General features: G+C 51.5%; 1 protein-coding gene across 1 annotated transcript in view; it reads left to right on the top strand.

The window, feature by feature from the left end:
* The first annotated feature begins 11,691 nt into the window (after positions 1 to 11,691).
* Positions 11,692 to 14,328, top strand: part of JADE3 (jade family PHD finger 3) — a 64,160-nt gene continuing 61,523 nt past the window's right edge. Inside the window, exon 1 of the mRNA XM_066579478.1 lies at positions 11,692 to 11,834. The gene's annotated coding sequence lies outside the window, so the exon portion shown is untranslated. The remainder of the gene's footprint in view (positions 11,835 to 14,328) is intronic.

The following is a 14,328-nucleotide window of genomic DNA, read 5'->3' on the forward strand; positions in this document are numbered from 1 at the left end:
GCCGCAAAATATAATATGCTGTGTTTTTTCCTTGCACATTATGCGATAAACACGTTAATGTGAGCAAAACTGCATAAGACTAATTGCCTGCAAATTACCGTGTATCACACAGGTGTACACCGCACACCTAATATACATTAATCATGCACACATGAAGGGGAATCATGCCCGACAGAAGGGAAACCAAATCTTATAGATATATTTTTTAATGACTAGCAAAAATTAATTGTTATGCAAGATTTTGGGGCTATTTAGGCCTCTTCATCAGGCTGACAACGCCTAAGTAGGCTCAAAAGCTTGCTGTAACAATTTTCTTTTTGCTAGCCATTAAAAGGCTATCATATCTATAAGATTATTTTGTTTCTCTTAAGCTGGTCTCACACAAGCAATTTAAACTGTGGATTCTGCGATCGCCGTCCGTGCGTACAATTTGCAGTAATATGCACCATGCTTTATTTTACCGCTAATTCCGTGTGTATGAGCTTCATTGATCTCCGTTGATGCATTCAATCCATACTGCATATGCAAAACAAATTGCGCATGGACATGGATTCGTACACATGTTAGAAGACCAGATAACAAATTGTATAAAGAAAGCAGGAATTTGTGGACAGACAATTCAGCACAGTCTGGGGAGCAACACAACCATCCAGACTGCAGTCTGCAACCTCCGCTTGTTCTTCTGGGCTCTTCCTCCACAAGAATGTTCATTTTAATTTTTTAAAATGGTTTATACTACTTCCAAAATAAGTAGTATAAAACCAGCTGAGCCCAGAGCGCAGTATCAAGTTCTGAAGGCTCTCGCCACGACAGCACAAGAAAATGTTACCTGAGCGAAAGAACGGTGTTTTCGGGGGAGTTGGGCAATTTTCTGATGTCAGTCCCTGCTAGCGGTCGATCTTCTGCGTGGACGATATGCTGTATATCCGCATGGAAAATGGCACGCATACGCCACCATATGCAGGTCTTGCACTGTGAATATCTGCTCGTAGAATCTAACCTGTTCGTGTCAGCCCGGCCTTACAGAGAGCAATTACGTTTTCTTCCAACACGGTACTGACTAACACGGTACCAAACTTTTTTTTTTTTTTCTTTCCTTCTTCTTTTCCTCATACCTGACCACAAATTGTACATGGTATTGCAGCTCAGCCCTATTCATTTTTGGAGTTGAGCTGCAATACCAGACAAAACCATTGAACAAGTGTATCTGGAAGAAGCCCCCCCCCCCCCCACCCCCTTTTTTTTTTCTTTTTTTTTTTTTTCATTTTATATTATGCCTGATACAAAGCATTTTCTGAAGTCTCATTTGCTCTTCTGAGAATCCTGCCTCACTGTATAAGTTTGGAAAGATTTATTCCTACTACTAGAAAATGTACATCTCAGAGTGCTTGATAACTGTTCATATCTTAATGCTGTTTGTATTTTTAATAGTTTACAACTGGATAATTCATGCTTTTATATCAATCAGATGCATGCATTTAAAAAATAAAGGATGAATTCAGTCGCTGTAGCCTCTTCCTTCTTTAGGCCATGTTTTGACATGGTGGGCTTACTGCATGATAAATATGGACCAATGTACTTGTGACTTAAAATGTGGCATGATGTCTATTTGCAAGTATGCCCTTTTTATGTCACAAATTCTTGCCACCCATCTACACCTACCATCGAGGTTTGTGCATACCATGTAAATACTGCAGAATGTCTACATGGGAAGTCTGCAGCATTTACAGTACAAGCCATGGGAATGAGATGCTTAATAAATACGTATAGTATAGAAAAATTTTACACTGAATCCCCAGTGAAATGGACATGCGGTTTGGATTTTCAGTGCGAATTTCAACTTTATGTTTAAACTTTTTTTATTAGTATTTAACAGAGTAAGTATACAGCATACTGTGTTCAAAACTGTATCAACATCTCCACATATACATAGCCGGTGGGTATCCTCACAGCACCTCGGTTGTGCTCAATTGTTTAAATGCTAGTTCTTTAGCTGTGAGCTTTATTGGCTGGAGCCCTAGGGGAGAGCCGAGGGATTCTGCTGCCACTTATAATAACTGCATTAATACAAACGGCGAGTCTATTGTTCTGTAGTATGTCAGTAGGACACTGACTAGAATCGACACTTTAATATATTCAACAATAGCCTATCTATATATGAAAGGAGAAATAGAAAAAAAAATGAAAGAGAAAAGTATCAAGGAAGGGGGAGATAAGGAATGACAGGAATATCTGCAGATGCCTGCAAAGGAGGGCACCCACTTACCCGCAGGTTCATGTCCATATTGGCTCACCTACTCCAAGAATTCCTGGAACTCTGTCGTCTCCAGGAAAAGAGACCATGCTGTCAATTTTCCCAGCGAATCCCATGCTGCAGGTGATCTTCTGCCATAAGTTCCTCCATAGGTCTCATGTGGCCTAACTCTTGGACAAATTCTACTATCGTGGGTTGGTGGGTGCTCCACCAATGCCTGGGGATCATGGCCCTTGCGGCTGTAAAAAAAACAAAAAAAAAAACGCAAGAGACCTTGTTCGTGCATCACCTTCTCATACATAAAAAACACGTCTCTTCAGAAGGGCTTCAGATCCAGGCACTCCCACCAAATGTGGAGCATCGCCATCACTGATGGATATATGCAATGGATTAGAACTGGACATTTGTACCATCTGTAGAGAATTTTATAGGTTTTTTTTTTCTTCCCCTGGGCAGTGCAGGCCATCGCTAGTGTGTGTGACAGCTGAGATGCCCTGTCCCAATCAGAGCCTGGTAGCGATACAGCCAACTATCTCTCCCAACCAAGGACAAAAGATGGGGTGTCTGAGGTAGTGCTTCCCAGCAGTACATTGTATAAACTCGAAAGGCTGTGAGGAGGAAGGGACGCCTATAGAAATAGGTTTTCGATTGCCGTAGGGCTTTACTCCCAGGTGGGAAGAACCCCTTTGGGAGTTGAGCAAGGCCGATAGCTGCCTAAATTTGAACCATGAGAGTGTCATGTCTGGGCGTCTGGCCTGGAGTATGGGCAGTGAAGGCAGGAAAATACGAAGCCAAGACCTCAATAGGGAGTGTCTAGAAGAGGTAGAGCAATCAGGGACCTATCTCCATCTTGAGAACAATGATTCGTTTGAACCATGACAAGCGGTTTCTGGCGTAAGTATTTAGCTCCCGGGTTCTTTTCTCCAGCAATGGTGTGTAATTTAGTTGAAAATTTTTAACCAATTCAGCAGATACGCGGACACCTAAATATTTCAAGGACGAGGACCTCCACTTGAAGGGAAAGTGACTGGCCAGCTGCTCAACCTCTGCCAGTAGAGGTATGTTCATAGTATCAGTCTTGTTCATATTGACCTTAAAATTGCTAAGGTGGCCGAAGTGTGCAAATTCTCTCAAAATGTGTCTCGAACATGTCAGCTGCACCTCAAGAACATCGGAAGAATCCGCTCTTTTCTCAGCGTGGACACGCTAAAAACGCTTATTGTTGCCCTCATCTACTCCCGCCTCGATTATAGCAACTCGTTGCTGATCGGCCTCCCCTGCATCAAACTCTACCCTCTCCAGTCCATTCTGAATGCGGCAGCCAGGCTTATCTTCCTGTCTAGCTGCTACTCGGACACCTCTGCCCTGTGCCAGTCACTGCACTGGCTGCCCATCGAATACAGAATTCAATTTAAACTCAATACATTCATCCATAAAGCCCTCCACAGCGCAGCGCCACCCTATATTGCCTCCCTCATCTAAATCCATCACCCAGCCCAGGCTCTCCACTCTAACGAAACTAGACCGTGCGCCCCTCTAATTCGAACTTCTCATTCCTGCCTCCAAGACTTCTCCAGAGCAGAACCGGTCCTCTGGAACGCACTACCAAAGGCTATCTGGGCAATCCAGGACTCGCAAAGCTTCTGGCGTGCTCTGAAAATGCACCTCTTCAGGGAGGCATACCGCATTCCCTAAACAAACCCCTCTGTATGCCGCCTGATAACATGCTCCCTGACCTATTGACTGCAATCCCTGCTAGCCATCAGCAACTGCCCCTGCAGTCATACCAATTCTGCCGTCATTGGAGCAGGACATTCACCCCTATTGTTTCCATCAACTGATTACTGCATGTAACTGTGGTTCTGTAATTGTACTTTTGTCTTTCTGTATTCCCCCTGTCTATGTAAGCGCTGCGGAATATGTTGGCGCTATACAAATAAAGATTATTATTAAAATGACAGAGAGAAGTCCGAGGCTGCGAGACATACTAAGGAGATCATCAGCATACTAGGTTGTTTTATACTGTTCCTGATCGATGGTTATGCAATGTATATCTGAATTGTTCTGGAGAGTTACAGCCAGATGTTCCATTACTGTTGCATATAGTGTTGAGGACAGTTGGCTGCCTTCTTGGGTCCCATTATTAATTGAAAACTTTTCAGATAATTGGCCCTTACCTAGGCCGTAGGATCTGAGTATAGGTCCATCACTTTACCCAGGAAGCTGGGACCTAAGCCAATCTGTTCAAGGGCAGCACGCAGGAAACTCCAGTGCACCCGGTCAAATGCCTTTTGGGCATCAATCGAGAGTAGGCAGAGCGACTCTTTTAAGGTTGGTGCTTTTGATAGCAAAAGAAGTGTTTTATTAGTATTATCTTTGGCCTCTCTGCCTGGGACAAACCCAACTTGGTCATTATGTATAATTGAGGGCAGAAGTGAGCCCAGCCTATTTGCCATAATTTTGAAAAAAAGTTTGACATCGACATTAATCAATGAGATGGGACGGTAGTTTCCATACATCAGTGTGTCCTTTCCTGGCTTGGGGATCCTCACAATTTGAGCAATTAGTGACTAATGTGAGAAAGGAGAAGCAAGGGACACTATTAAAGGAGATGTCCCGCGCCGAAACGGGTTTTTTTTTTTTTAAACCCCCCCCCCGTTCGGCGCGAGACAACCCCGATGCAGGGGTTAAAAAAACCACCCGCACAGCGCTTACCTGAATCCCGGCGGTCCGGCGTCTTCATACTCACCTGCTGAAGATGGCCGCCGGGATCCTCTGTGTTCATGGACCGCAGGGCTTCTCTGCGGTCCATTGCCGATTCCAGCCTCCTGATTGGCTGGAATCGGCACGTGACGGGGCGGAGCTACACGGAGCTACACGGAGCCCCATAGAGAAGAGGAGAAGACCCGGACTGCGCAAGCGCGGCTAATTTGGCCATCGGAGGGCGAAAATTAGTCGGCACCATGGAGACGAGGACGCTAGCAACGGAGCAGGTAAGTAAAAAACTTTTTATAACTTCTGTATGGCTCATAATTAATGCACAATGTATATTACAAAGTGCATTATTATGGCCATACAGAAGTGTATAACCCCACTTGCTGCCTCGGGACATCTCCTTTAAAGACAAATGTCAGAAAGGGGGAGAGCGGCTCTGGAAATTGTTTGAAAAACTGAGGTGTGAATCCATCAGGGCCGGGAAATTTACCCACTGGGGATCCCTTAATGACTTTCTCCACCTCTTCTTGAGATATGTTCCCCTCCAGTAGATCGTGAGTTTCCCTGGAAACAAGGGGAGGCCGGTTTCCTGCAGGTAGGATTTTCAGCGTGCGCGCAGGGCCTCTGGTGCCGTGTTCTCTAATTGGCCTTTAATTTGATATAGGTTCATGTAAAACACCTGGGAGCTCTGTCTCTTCTTGTGTCATTTTGCTGGGGAATGTGGCCTCATTGTGCCATTCACCAACTACAGGAGAGCTAGGGGTCTCATCTCTCTGACCCTGCTCTCCAATAGCCTCGCTGGAAGTTAAGGGGGTGGTTCCAGAGGCTGAGGGCATGGCTTGAGTCGGGCAGTCCTGCAGCTTTGGCTTCGCCCATCTCCAAACTCTGTTTTTTATGGGCACCAGGCTACCCAAGTCCCCTGGTCCTGGTTACATTGTCCTGCTTCCCCTGCTGCTAGTCCGGTGTCCTGCATGCGGATGGGGGGGCTGAGGGATCCCCCTCCTTGTGTCCTGCATCATCTTGTTGGGGGTGGTGCCCTGGTTCCGGCAAGATGGCATAAGCTATAAATTGATAAACAGCAGCATAGGTGGATCCAGAAATTATCCACCGATATTCCAACCTTCACTAGGCAGGGAGAGAAATGCTCAGCCAGACCACGTCTAGATAAAGACCACCAAAACGTCCACCATAATATAGGGTCAAGGCAGCATCAGCTGAATTTAAAAAAAACAAACATGTTTTATTTCTTGATGATATAAATAGCTGGTGATGTTTCAACCTATATAGACAGGTCTTTATCAAGCTCAGAAATTAAAAATTTATCTTTACGGCAAGAGGGCGGCTCCCATTGCTGAAGCACATGTCACCCCAGAACTAGGCCGAGCGGGCCCTCTGCCACCTCTGGATCCTCCTGCAGCGGTCCACGTCAAGGTGGGGGGTGGGTGAGTACTTCCTTCCTCGCTTGCTGCCCTCTGTCAATGGCATCCCATCCTGTGGGTGTATATGTGGGCCCGGTACTCTGCGGGGGCATCCCTCTGGTCACAGCAGGTAAGCAGCTGTCTGTGGCTGAGGAGTCCCATTCCTGGGTCTCCTCTGCTTGTTGGGTGGGAGGGGGAGATTTGTTTTGCTCTGTGGCTGCTGTGTGATCTTCCGCTCCACGGCTCCCTCCTCTACCTCCTGCATGAATTTTTGGATGCTGCCACTCGGTCCCGGGATCTCAGGGTGTTTCTTGGCACCTCTAGCCTTCTTTTGGTTGCCCATGGTGTGTGGGTCTGTGTTGCCTGGGGTATAGGGTGGCTTTTTCCGGGGTCTGGTTTAGGAGTTCTCCATAGCCAGGCCACACCCCGATTTCAACTATTTTAACCCTTTGCAATCCAATTTGTATCCTGGTTTTCCTAGGGGGCTTACTCTTTTTCTGCTGTTATACGACAGTGCTATATGCTGGCTAAAGCCAGTACTGCATGAGGTGACACGTTGGATAGGCTCCCACAACAGAGAGGCTGGCAATATACAGTAAGAGAACCCCGACGAACATCTTCCAACATCAGAGCTGTACAGCCTTAAATCATAATGTCTTCAGACGTCAGACAGTGGATTGGAAAGGGTTAATGGGGGCTGAAATGAGCAGTGATCTCTCTGCTGTGGAAAATCTGCCATATGTGAATATACTCTTAGAATCTGTTTTGCAGCAGTTTGCATATCTGCCTATGGCCTCCTGCAGACGGCTGGGCCAGATCCCTCTGCGAGAATTCTCGCTGCGAGCTGTGCCCCTGCAGTGACCACCGCGGCTCAACTAGTCCGCTGTCTCCTCCGCTCTGCTATGTGCCGGCTGCCGCCCAGCTGGCACATAGCAGAGCAGAGCCGGTGCGTCAGCCATGACGTTTCTGTGCGGGCCTCTGCAAAGCTCGCACAGAAATTGGACATGCCGCAATTTGTTTACCATGCGAGTTTTTACGCAGTCAAATCGCGGCTGTCTGCATAGGATTGCATTATCTAATGCAATCCTATGGCAGCGGGCGGAAATCCCGCCACAGAATTTACGTTCGTGTGCAGGAGGCTTATTTCTCGTTAGTGCTATACTCTCCACTCAGTTTGCAGCCACTGTGACTTCAAAGGTTGAGAAGCAAGACTTTATTCCTGTTACCTTTGGCTTTTGGAACATATAGGATGGTAAAGCATAGCAGTGTATGGGACAAAAGTATACCAGGAGGAAAAGCGCTGGGAATAACTTTGGGCATGAGACAAAGCGCTATAGGCTCTCTCAATAGATTTTTTTTTTCTTCTTCTCCCCTGGCTTGTGTAACTTTATAAATGCATGCATTTCTCACAAGCCTCTTCTCTGCTTGTGGAAGGATGCCATACCAAGAGCATGCTGCAATTTTGGAAAAAAAACCCCACTATGGAGCAAAAAAACATTGAAAGTAAGAACCGCTACAAAAAATGCAATGTTTCATAATTCCCTATTGACTTACAGCTAACATCTGGATGCACCAGTTAGGGCTACAGGGGAAAAAGTTGCAAAGAATGCCAAATCACAAAAAAGTGGCATCATATGGACGCAGTACCATGTGACTGCTCATTGGACCAAAGTTGGAAGTGACTGTTCTGACTCAACAGATGCTGGTGTTTTTGAATCCTAGATAACCCCTTCAAAGAGAGAGGTCCTGCTCACATCTACTTCAGGGCTCTATCTATCCATTCTGTTTCTGGAGCAGAGAAACTAAATTAAAAATGAATTAAACATTTGTTTCCTTCTCCATTGAGTTCAATGAACTTTCATAAAAACAGAATGCTGTCAGTTTGCTTCCATCCTGTTAGATTTCAGTTTTTTTATCCCTGGGACAAATGGTTCTGCAGACTACACTATTCATGTGAAAAAGAAACTGAAACCTAACAAAACTAAATAAATAGATGTCATATTTTTTTGTGCAAGGAGTGCTATTACGTTATTTCGCGGGTGTAGCAGCTGTTTACTATACTTACTATACATTTCCGGGCCCGTTCACATTGGCGTGGGACACAACCGCTCCATGATTGAACGGGCTGGGCAGCCTAATTCGTCCCTAGGTGTTATCAATTAACACAGGAAAATCACACAGTTCGGCTGCCTGCACACGGGCGGAAATCCCGCCGCGGGATTTCTGCCGCTGAAAGTTTGCATAGGAGTGCATTACAATACGCACTCCTATGCAGACAGCCGCGGTTTGGCCGCGCGACATCTCGCGCAGCAAACAAACCGCGACATGTCCTATTTTTGTGCGGGGCACGCACTCACCCGGCCGCCGACTCCGGTCTGGAAAGAGTCGGCACATGAAAGAGCTGGGGCCGCCAGGCGCGGGAGAGTACGCGCTCGTCCCTGCAGGCGCTCGGGTCGGGTCCCGCGGCGAGAATTCTCGCTGCCGGATCCGACCCGCTCGTGTGCAGGCGGCCTTCGTGTGATTTCCTGTGGACGGGGTGCACCCTCAGACTCCTATGGTGCCTTTGGTGCACAAAAGTAGAGCATGTCGTGAATATTTTTGCTCACGTGAAAGTTGAGCGCAAAAACGCAAAATGTGAGGGAACCCATTGAAATCAATGGGTTCTATTGTCTATGGTGAGCACAAGCGAAAACATGTGTAAAATTGCCCGTGTGCAGGAGCCCTGAGTGTGCGGTTTGCTGACAGTTTTCCACTACAATCCTTGTTGCAGTTTTCTGACTTGGATTTCATCATGTGACGATACCTAAGTGTATATCCACATGGGACTTTTACAACAGCAGTAAGCTGATGGAAATCTTACCAAATCTTATCCCGGGCTGCTAAAAAAAATTGCTTGTTTAAACTGACCTGCAGTGTGGATTATACATTTTTAATTGCAGATTTGCCCCTTCGAATTAGGGGATGAAATCCACAAGTAAAGCTTGCAGATTTTGCCATGGATTTTTTGCTGCAGAATATATGTCGGTGTGTTGTACGCTAGGGATATTGGCACACAACTGGTTAAAGACAGAAAAATCCCTCAGAAATCTGCAGTTCCCTATGTGGACTGAGAGCCACTTCATTTGAGTGTGTGTGCCATTGTGCACACTTCAGCGCAACATATTTCTGCTATGAATTAGGTAGACTTGCACGTGTATCTGCGCATTTTACTTTACTTTTTAAGCATGGGATTCTACCACACCGATTTAAAATGAGTTTCAGATGTGTTCTTGTTGTAATTAAGCAGTGTATTACGTGTGGATTTGAGCGACTCCATAGACTTCTAATTAGACCTTTGGTGCACAAATGCGCCCAGAAATAGGGCATGTTGTGTTTTTTACCTGCATAAACTAAAAAGAGTAATGAGAACGAACCCATTGAAATCAATGTCTTCCATTCTCTTTGTATTGCAAGTACGTCTGTGTGAGGCCATAATAAAGCCCCATTTACATGCAAAGATGATCGCTCAAAATTTGTTCAAGAGATAGAAAGAATGACAGTTTGAGCGATCATTCTGCAAAAGCTGCTAATGGGCACCAATGCCCATTATTAGCTTCATTTGCTGTATGAAGATATCAGCATCCGCAGGCGCAAAACGCAATTGGTTTCTGCTCGTGTTCATGAAAAAACTCATCTTTCTATAGCAGGCTATGAAGGGTTATTGCTGCGGAATTCGAAAGTGAACAGAGAGCGCGGGCGGCCATCGCCGGCACCGACTACTGGAGAGCGCGGGCGGCCATCGCCGGCACCGACTACTGGAGAGCGCGGGCGGCCATCGTCGGCACCGACTACTGGAGAGCGCGGGCGGCCATCGTCGGCACCGACTACTGGAGAGCGCGGGCGGCCATCGCCGGCCCCGACTACTGGCGGGCGCGGGCGGCCATCGCCGTTCCCGACGACTGGAGGGCGCGGGCGGCCATCGCCGGCCCCGACGACTGGAGGGCGCGGGCGGCCATCGCCGGCCCCGACGACTGGAGGGCGCGGGCGGCCATCGCCGGCCCCGACGACTGGAGGGCGCGGGCGGCCATCGCCGGCCCCGACGACTGGAGGGCGCGGGCGGCCATCGCCGGCCCCGACGACTGGAGGGCGCGGGCGGCCATCGCCGGCCCCGACGACTGGAGGGCGCGGGCGGCCATCGCCGGCCCCGACGACTGGAGGGCGCGGGCGGCCATCGTCGGCCCCGACGACTGGAGGGCGCGGGCGGCCATCGTCGGCCCCGACGACTGGAGGGCGCGGGCGGCCATCGCCGGCCCAGACGACTGGAGGGCGCGGGCGGCCATCGCCGGCCCCGACGACTGGAGGGCGCGGGCGGCCATCGCCGGCCCCGACGACTGGAGGGCGCGGGCGGCCATCGCCGGCCCCGACGACTGGAGGGCGCGGGCGGCCATCGCCGGCCCCGACGACTGGAGGGCGCGGGCGGCCATCGTCGGCCCCGACGACTGGAGGGCGCGGGCGGCCATCGTCGGCCCCGACGACTGGAGGGCGCGGGCGGCCATCGTCGGCCCCGACGACTGGAGGGCGCGGGCGGCCATCGTCGGCCCCGACGACTGGAGGGCGCGGGCGGCCATCGTCGGCCCCGACGACTGGAGGGCGCGGGCGGCCATCGTCGGCCCCGACTACTGGAGAGCGCGGGCGGCCATCGTCGGCCCCGACTACTGGAGAGCGCGGGCGGCCATCGTCGGCCCCGACTACTGGAGAGCGCGGGCGGCCATCGTCGGCCCCGACTACTGGAGAGCGCGGGCGGCCATCGTCGGCCCCGACTACTGGAGAGCGCGGGCGGCCATCCTCGGCCCCGACTACTGGAGAGCGCGGGCGGCCATCCTCGGCCCCGACTACTGGAGAGCGCGGGCGGCCATCCTCGGCACCGACTACTGGAGAGCGCGGGCGGCCATCCTCGGCACCGACTACTGGAGAGCGCGGGCGGCCATCCTCGGCACCGACTACTGGAGAGCGCGGGCGGCCATCTCAGAACTGGCTGACTAGAGTGATGCGGGCGGCCATCCTCGGCACCGACTACTAGAACTTGCGGACGGCCATCCTCAGCACTGACTGACTACTAGCGAATGCGGGCGGCCATCCTCGGCATTGACCGACTAGAGTGTCCCGGCTACCGGGGAAGCACTGAGGCCGCTCTGTGATGCCGGCAATGGCAGGGAGCGGCGGCTCGTCCCTGTGTGTGCAGGGAGGGAGGAAGGGATGGACACCAGGGAGGAAGTGGAAGAGGCGGAGCGGAGGAAGCCAGCGAGCAGTGTCAATACAATAGGTTTCTTGTGTGTATGTGCGCTGCTGCTGGACGGGGAGGACAGGCTGAGGCGGGCAGGCTGTCTGCGCTCCGGGCACCGCGGTCTGCTATGCGTGCGGCTCACCACTGAGGAGGAGGACGTGAGGGCAGACGAGCTACAGAGAAGGTGAGAGCCTGCTGCTGCTGTATTTGTCTCTGCAGGCCGTGTGCGGCCAGCCCGGCGCTACATGCGGGTGTGTGCCCCGGCCCTTCAGCTGCTGACATGCCGCGGTGGTGCTGCCCTGCAGTGTGCACACGCCGCTGCCTTGTACACGCCGGTGGCCGCTGTGAGCACGCCGGGCGGCGCGTCCTCCTTCCGCTGCAGACACTACTGAAATTTGGCGCCAAGGCAACCTGAGGACAAGCGCTGTCAGGGACCCGGGCTCCTGACGTCACCATGGTGACAGCACTGCGGCTCCCTGAGGCAGAGCGCTTATAGTATGGCTTATTGTCAGTTACTGGGGATGGCTTGAGAGCACTGTAATATTCAGGCATTACTTACTGTACACCCCCCCCATCCCCAGTCACGACTTACCGTAACCTTCTTTCGCCCCCTTTCCTTCCCAGGTTGTAACTTATCGTACACGCCGCCCCCCCCCCCCCCCCCCCTGGTCAAGATAAACCGTACACCCCCGCCTCCGGTCACTACTTGTGGAGAAATAATTTGGTCACGACTTAGCGTACACCCCCCACACCCGGTCACGACTTACCGTAGCCCCATCCTTCCTCCCTTCCTAGTCACGACTTTCCGTACACCCCGTGGTCATAGCTCGAGTAAAAAAAAACATGCACCTACAATCACCGGCAAGCATTAAAAAACATTTCTGCACTGGCACGCAGGTCTTCAGCTGCAAACATCCGCATACACCGCGGACATGAGGCCCTGCCGTACAACCCCCAACCACCTTCCCTGGTCACGACTTGCCGTACAAATTCCCCTCCCGGTCACAAGTTGCCGTACCCCCTGCACCCTCTCTCCCACCCCACTACCACCACATCCTCCCCCCGGTCACGACTTGCCGTACCCCCACCTCCCCCCGGTCACGACTTGCCGTACCCCCACCTCCCCCCGGTCACGACTTGCCGTACCCTCACCTCCCCCCGGTCACGACTTGCCGTACCCTCACCTCCCCCCGGTCACGACTTGCCGTACCCTCACCTCCCCCCGGTCACGACTTGCCGTACCCTCACCTCCCCCCGGTCACGACTTGCCGTACCCTCACCTCCCCCCGGTCACGACTTGCCGTACCCTCACCTCCCCCCGGTCACGACTTGCCGTACCCTCACCTCCCCCCGGTCACGACTTGCCGTACCCTCACCTCCCCCCGGTCACGACTTGCCGTACCCCCACCTCCCCCCGGTCACGACTTGCCGTACCCCCACCTCCCCCCGGTCACGACTTGCCGTACCCCCACCTCCCCCCGGTCACGACTTGCCGTACCCCCACCTCCCCCCGGTCACGACTCGCCGTACTCCCCTCCCCTCCACGTGCTGCTACACTTCCAGCACATGTACACATGGCCGCCTGCTCCTGATTCTAGTGTAGGGAAGGCTTCACACAGGACAACTGTTGACCAAATAGTTGCTCAATAGAGCGAATGGGACAGTTCTTTCCTATAAACATGGCCACCAGCGCAGTGACGAGGGAGCGCTCCTTACATAGTCATTAGTTGATAAATGTATCATCTAGTGTTAGCAGGCAGATATTTCTTAGGCCTCATCCACGGGGACAGATCCACAGCGGGTCACCCGCACGTGTGATCCGCGCCCCATAGGGATGCATTGGACACCCGCAGGTAGATACCTGCGGATGTCATTTTCTCTTGAGGCGCGGATTGTGTGTGTGGGAAAACACCCGCAGCATGCTCCATTTTAGTGCGGGTCTACCGCAGGCTTCTATTGAAGCCTATGGAAGCCGTCCGGATCCGTGGCACACCCGCAGCTGAATTCCTGCTCTCGGGCGCGGGAGAGCAGGAGTTATAAAAAAAAAGAGTGCATGGTGCATGCGCGCGGCACGCTGCCAGCGTGCCAAGAAGATCCAGCCACTACGGAGGGAAGATCCGCAGCGTCCAGACAGGTAAGTAAATCATCTTTTTAGGCCTCATGTCCGCGGGGAAGGAGGGACCCGCTGCGGGATTCTGCATGAAGAATCCACGGTGGGCCTGATTTTCCCCGTGGACATGAGGCCTTGGGCCTCATGCACCCGGCCCGTACCCGCTGCCAGCGACCCTGCTCACCTGCCACTTCTTCTGTACTGCAGACGTACCACCGGCGCACATGCGCAGTACATATTTCTCCGTGATGACACAGATCCCACAACACTTCTGCAGTGCTCATTGCGGAAGTGCTGTGGGACGTACGGCTTACATTGACTTCAGTGGAAGCTTTCCCTGCGTATGCGCTCTAAAATAGAGCATGCAACAATTTTATTTTCGGCACGTAGCGTCCGCAAATAAAATCTGCTTGTGTGCTTGGAGCAGAGGAATCTCCACACACATCTATGGGTAAATTGAACAGCAGGTCGCCCTTGACAAGCGTGAGATCCGCAGTTTAGTTTGCCCCGTGTGCATGAGGCCTTAGGCCGGCTTCACATCTGCGTTGGGTCCTCCGGCTCTGTCACT

This window comes from Eleutherodactylus coqui, chromosome 1 (genome assembly GCF_035609145.1).
Source record: "Eleutherodactylus coqui strain aEleCoq1 chromosome 1, aEleCoq1.hap1, whole genome shotgun sequence".
In the NCBI taxonomy this organism is placed as follows: domain Eukaryota; kingdom Metazoa; phylum Chordata; class Amphibia; order Anura; family Eleutherodactylidae; genus Eleutherodactylus; species Eleutherodactylus coqui.